Here is a 7232-nt window from a genome sequence, read left to right as displayed (position 1 = left end):
CACACACACACACACACACACACACACACACACACACACACACACACACACACACAGACTTCCAGGGAAAAAAAGGAAAAGGAGGCGGAATTAGAAGCTGATGCCCTGTGCTCCAATATCCTACAGCTGTAAGCAAGAAAATAAGCCCCAATAGGAATGTAAAACCTCCTTCCTGCTTCCTTTCACCCACCCTACCACTTTCCTCAGGGTTTTACCAGGTTTGCCCCAGCAGTATTGGTGCTGGCTGCCAGATATCAAAGCCTGTCATGCCCACTATAGCCACTGCCCCTTCTGCCTCAGATGTCACAAGTTATTATTGCTCTTTGACCATAAGTACCCCCAACTCGGAGACAAGGCAACTCTGTGCTTTCTTACATCTTTGTGGAGACTCCTCAGTATTCCACACCCCAATTTCTGTGACCTTGACCAGTTCACCTATCAACATGAAGTCTGTTTCTACATCTCTGAGACAGTAATTATATTAATAATACCTATCACAGAGGATTGTTTATAAGGATTAATGAGATGTTTCAGATAAAGTACCCAACACAGTGCTTGGCACATAATACTAGCCCACTAAATAATACTGATTAGCATCTATTTCCTGCAGATGCACTTCAGTCACACAGTTAATAAAAGACTAAGTAGGAACTTGAACCAATGTTTTATGACTTGGTCCAGTTTATTAGTTTATTAATCTTTCCATTTATCCTGGAAGGGAACTTTGTGTTCCTTTCCAATTTACCTTCTGAGTATCTACTGTGTGTAAGGTATTGGAGATACCAAGATGAACATGACATTATTCCTGCCTTTGAGGAGCTCATAGTCTCATGGGGGGAATGGTGACCAAATAGATAATTGTAATGCAAGGAGACAACGCTGCTATAGGTGGATGCAAAACTCTGTGGAAGCACAAATTGCTTCAAAGTGAGGATAAAGGGAAGAATTCCTGCATGAGATGTCATCTGAGGTGAGTCTTGACAGATGAGTGAGAGTTGGTGTTGTGAAGAGGAGAGGCATGAGTGTGTGGCTGGTGGGAGTTGTGGATGGGGGTCTAGGTCCAGGCTAAGGTGCTCCAATAAGTAAGATCCTAGTACAGAGGGGACCTTAGGGTCGAACCATGAGGGAGGAGGGAGGGGATGAAGCTAGAGAGTTAGGCAGGGCCTAACTACCCAGGTCTGAGAATTCTTAGACTCCAGGTTATATAATTCTCTCTTGAGAGTAATGGGGAAGATTGATTGGTTTTAAATGTGACAAGGACATAATTGGATACAAAGTTTAAAAAGATTTGGGCAGGCACACCAGACAAGAGATTATTGTAGTAGTTCAGCTTAGAGATGATGTTGGCTTACACCATAGTAGTAGTAGTGGAAATGGAGAGTATATATCTGATAGAAGATATCTTCAGGAGATAGAATGGACAGGACAGGACAGGACAGGACAGGACTTGTTGATGGATTGGATATGAAGGGTGAGAAAAAGAGAGAAGCTCAGGGTTACTCTAAGAATTTTGGCCTAAGTAACTAGGTAAATGATGGTGGCATTTAGTGAGATTGGGAACACAAAAGAAATTTTTCCTACCCTCTCACTTAAAAAAAATATATTTTTAAATTGAAACATAATTGATTATACATATTTATGGGGTACAGAATTGACTCTCAGTGTTTGTGTACAGTATGTGATGATCTCATCAGTATTATTAGCATATTCATCACTACAAATTATAATTATTATTTCTACCCTCTCTTTTTGCACGTGAGAAAACTGATTCCCCCAGAGGCAAAGTGATATGCCCATGGTTGCACAAAAAATTAGAGACCAGGACTCATTAATTATTTAATTTGTGTCCAATACTTCTTCCACTGCATCGGAAAGTTTCTCAGCTCAGCAGTCTTTGTACCTTAGTAAGAGATAAATGAATCAAATTAATATCAGAAGCCCAATATCAAAGCAGGGAGGGTAGATGCTTGGGTCATAAATCTACAGTTTTGTTAACATGACTCACTTTAAAGAGAATTTATTCACTAAGCATTGATTTTTTCCTTTAGTATTGGAATTACAATGAGTGGTTTCATATAAAGGAAAACACACTACCCTTTATATTTAATGAGAGAAGAATCGCAGCCTACTCAGGAGGAGATGTGGTTCCCAACCATGATGAAAGGCTTGACTGATGAAGAGATAGTTTTCATGCTCTAAGGAATCCCAGTCTTCAGCAGTTCCCAGTATGGATAAGGAATATTCATTCATTCAACATATGTCTATTGAGGGCCCCCTGTGTTACAGGCACTATTCTAGGCACTGACGATATGTTGGTGAGCAAAATAGATGCAAGTAACTGACTTAACTGAGCTTTCATTTTAGTGGAGGAGAAAGAAAACAAACAGTAAATGTAATGCATAAGTAAAATATATGTGTTCAGTAGAGATAAATGTTAAGGAAAAATATAAAGAAGATGCTATGGGCTGAATTACATCCCTCAGAAATTCATATGTTGAAGTCCTAACTTCCATACCTCAGAATGTGACTGTGTTTAGATATAGGGTCTTCAATGAGTTAAACATAATGGTGTCATAAAAATAGACCCTAATCCAATATGACTAGTGTCCTTATAAGAGGAGGAAATTTAAACATGGACATTCATGGAACTGATAGGTGGGAGGCAAGAATAGAAGCAAGGAGATCAATTAGAGGCTATTTCAATAATACAGTTGAGAGAAGATTGTCGCTTGGACTAGAATGGTAGTGGTGGAGGAGGTGAGAAGTGAGTGAATAGATAATTGAAATGTGATCAAAGTAGAGACAACAGTTTTTCCTAACAGAAAAACTGGATGTCCGAAAAAGAGAAGCGTCAAGGATTTTGATTTGACCAAGTGGAGGAATGAAGTTGCCATCAGCTGAAGAAGGAGCATATTTGAAAAGAAGATTAGGAGGTGTGTGTTTGTATTTTGGAAGTGGTAAGTTTGAAATACCTATTAGACATCCAAGTGCATGCATATGTTGAATAGACTGGTGGATGTAGGCATCCGGAGCTTAGGTGAAAGGTCTGGGAAGGAGATATTAGTTTGCAAGTGTTCACTATGCAGGTGATATTTAAAGCCATGAGACTTGTTAAGATCATAAGAGATGGTTCTCCCATCCTATATAGACTGTTTGGTCTCTCTCGTTGTGGAGCCTTGATTCTGGTAGAGGAAACATGGTTTCTTTACTCTAATGAGCCCTCAACTTTTAGGAGGATACGGTCTTCATCTGTAGGGAAAAATTGTTGCTACGCTGATGTATCCTCAGTGTGATGAAGAAGCAATGGTCTACTTACTCTAAAGATCTCCCAATCTGATTAGGGAGACCTTGACCACCCACTCTAAGTAGCCCCCAGCCTGAGGAACAAGACATTGTTCCCCACTCATCCTTCCCCAGTCAGAGGAATGCATGCCCCCTACTCCAGGCTCTCTAGTGTTTATGCCTGCTGCCCTGAGGAGAGGGCACAGAAAGCCCAGGCAGCAGCACCAGCTCACAGGCCTAAGGTTAACAATGAAGAGATGCATACATGTTACAGCCCAAAGCTGAATACTAGCTAATGTCCATGTCTGGGAAGAGCAATTAGAGTTCATTAATTGAGTTCCTGGTAATACTGCCATTCTCAAGGTTAATTATCCTTAATCGGAGCTGTCTACTTTGATAATAAGCATTCAGTTTCCTTCCATTCAATTTAACAATGTTCCAGGCACTACGCTAGACACTTCAGGGAGTACCATACATTAAAGAACTCAATGTTTAGTCATGGGATCAGTCTGGTACATAGATAACTCTAACTTAAGGCAGAAGATAATGAGTGCTGTAGAGAATTATATGCTAGAGTTAGAGCAGCACAAGGGTGGGGAAAATTAATTCTGCCTTGGTGGGGGGAGTTGGATGGAGCTTTATAGAAGAAGCAACATTTGAGCTGGGTTTTAAAAGAGCAGTAAAATTTCCACAGGTAGGAGAAAGGCATTCCGTGCAGAGCGAACAGCATAAGCAAATGATCGGAGGCCTGAAAATGCAGAGCATATATAATTACTTATCTATGTATACATTTGTTTATTTATATGACTTATTCATTAATTTAGCAAATACTCACTGAGTACGTATTATATTCCAGGCACCCTCCTAAGTTCTTTGGATATAGCAGGGAATAATACAAATACCCTGTTCTCATGTAGCTGAAATTCTAGAGGACTGAGATAAATCACAAATAAGCAAATGAATATGTACTTTGTTAGGTAGTAATAAGTGTTTCGAAAAAAATAAAGCAGTAAAAGGGGGTAGAGAGTGAAGGAGGAGAGGTTTTGCTATTTTATATAGGGTGATCAGGGAAGTCCTCTCTGCTAAGAAGTCAATTGAGTAGAGAACTGAATGAAATGAAGGAGTGAGTCAAATTCACGAGGGTATTTCAAAAAGTTCATGGAAAGATTCTTTTCTTTTTATTGAAACATATTGATTGTATATATTTGTGTGGTACAGAGTTGAATTTCAATACATGTATATAATGTGTGATGATCAAATCAGGGTAATTAGCATATTCATCATTACAATACTTAATCGTTTCTTTGTGATGAGGACATTCGATCTCTCCTAGCCATTTGACAATATGCAATAAAGTATTATTAATTATAAATGCAAGAACAATATAAAAACTGACATTGTTTCTTCAGCCACTAACCACTGTCTGTCTATCATCCAGTCTCATAATGTAGTGTCCACTGATGGGTGAGGGTTGGAGGAGAGAAATGCTTAGTAAAGAGGAAATCCAAATTTCTGAATCTACTCTGCCACTTATTGACTGTGGGACCTTGGGATAGTCATGTCATTTCCTCATTGGTAAATGAAGACAATATTAATGCCTCACAGGGTTGTTTTACGGATTAAATGAGATATTGCATGGAAAAAATCTTGAAAGAAGTAAATGCTTACAAAATTTTGATTGAGTGAGACTATGAATAATGCATTAATTTGAGCACCTCCCAGGAGCACCAGGGAACTCCAGATAGGGAGCTGCAAGCCAGGCAAAGCATGCCTTGGGCATGAGTGGTGAGTGGGAGTAGAAAGGAACTTCATGGAAGTTCTTGACTATTCCCTAGAGACTCTAGAAATTTGGGAGGTGATCTTTAGGAAGCACTGTGGGGAGTTCCCCCTCACCCACATGCCTGAGCTGGCTTGCACATGCACAGCAGGGAACCAGCTGGGACCCCTCTCTATTGGACAGGCCTGCTGTTGGAATGTCTGTGCCAATTTCCCCAGGAATGGAGCTGTGTATGGGGACTAGGTAGGGTTCAGAGGGGAAATAAGAGGCAAAGAACTAAGGGCTTGGTGGCTGAGTGGATCTGAAGTGACTGGGCTGGTGTAGATGGAAATACAGAGAAAGGGAGAGGATAAAAGGGGATATATAAAATCACAGCAGTAATATGAGAGAGAGAGGAGAGACAGAGAGCGATTGAGACTAGAAATAGAATGAGAAGGTAATTTCCATTATAGCAGTGCCTGTTAGAGCTTAGCAGAGGACCTGACACTTGGTATGTAGGCAGTGAGTATTTGTTGAATGAATGTATGAATGGAGCAGGGGGCAGTCTGGGAGGAGAGAGAGAGACAGAAACATAGAATTGTATGAGTGGTGGAAGAGTGAATATGTAACTAAAATCAATTCGGCAAACTATTGATCCCCTATTGCCTGCCACGTAGAGAAAATAGGAGGCTGGAAGCACAGTGCTGAGTCACAAATAGCTTCAGGCCCTAACAGGCTGGTAACTGTGTAGAAATTATTATTGGAAATTGGTCACTGTTCTACACCATCCACAATGCGTGGGTGTCCTCCAGAAAGTCCTTACCCTGCCTGCTTTGGGGGTGCCTTAGTGTCCCTGTTTCTACTATATGTCAATCTCCAGAAAAACCAACAAGCATGTTTTAATATCAGTTATTAGCACATAAAACTGGAATGAAAACTCAGGTGTAAGGCCAAGCACTGTCACCTAATTTACCTCTTTCAATTCTTACCAGAACCCTGAAACATAGGCATTATTATTCCCATTTTAGATATGACATACCAGAGGCTCTTAAGTAGAATGATTTGCTCAAGATCATATGGTAATAGAGCCATGTTTCAAACCTAGTTCTCCTGTTTGCTGATCAAGTGCTCTATTCTCTGACCCTTGGTTGCCCTCATGAGTTCTGTACACATCCAGACTCCACACCACTTTCCAAAGATTGGATAGATGAAAATGCAGGTATCTGAAGCCAGCATACATTGAACAGAGGCATACACTGCACAGGAGGAATCTTGGCTTTAGTATAGATCTTACATCAGGAACTCTAATATGAAAAGACTCCCAGTGCAATTCATTCATTCATTCATTTCTCATTTACTCATTCAATCACTTACAGATTCACCTATGCTTCAAACATAGGTTGATCTCATGTTATGTGTCTCAAACGGTTGAGTACAAATAGAATTCAGAAATAGTGAGTACCTGGAGAATTTCTTGTTTCCTTAAGTGATGGGTAAACCAAGGATAATAATGATAATAGCTAACATTTACTGAATGCTTACACTGTTCTAGCTACTTCCAATGGTTTAACTTCTTTTATCCTCAAAATATCCATATGAGGTGTAAGTACTATTATTTTCTCCATTTTATGGTTAAGGAATGGAGATCCAGAGATTATACAGCTGGCCTAAAGTCACACAGCTAGTTAAGTAGGCAGAACCAGGATTTGAACCCAGGAAATATGGCTTCAGAGTCCCCCAAATGATAATTCCTGTCTGGGATAAGTGCTAAATTCTCCATCCTCTTCTCTCAAACATTCTCATATTCCTTCTCCTCCAGTCAAAGGGGCTCTCTCCCCCTTTCCTGCATGCCCATCATTTTGTTTCTTCTGCTACCTTTGCCTGGAGTGCTCTCCCCACTGCTTTATCTTCCCCCATCCAACTGTCCAAATTCTTACCGTACTTAAAATGGCAGGTCAGAGGTTTGAGAACTCCTTCCTGAAGCTTCACATGAACCCACTTTACCACTGTGAAATAAGCTCTTCCTCCTTTTCTTCAGGAAGCCATGGTCCTTGTTTTAGATCTTTTGCAGCACTTACTATGCTCTGCTTATATTTTCATTTTTATATTGTTGTTACTTGTACACTTATCTTTCTTCTATCCATCCTCCTCCCACCAACTAGTCTATAAGTTTCTTAAGAGCTAAGTCCGTGTC

This window comes from Galeopterus variegatus, unplaced genomic scaffold (assembly GCF_000696425.1).
Source record: "Galeopterus variegatus unplaced genomic scaffold, G_variegatus-3.0.2 Scaffold721, whole genome shotgun sequence".
Classification (NCBI taxonomy): domain Eukaryota; kingdom Metazoa; phylum Chordata; class Mammalia; order Dermoptera; family Cynocephalidae; genus Galeopterus; species Galeopterus variegatus.
This window is presented reverse-complemented; position numbering follows the sequence as displayed.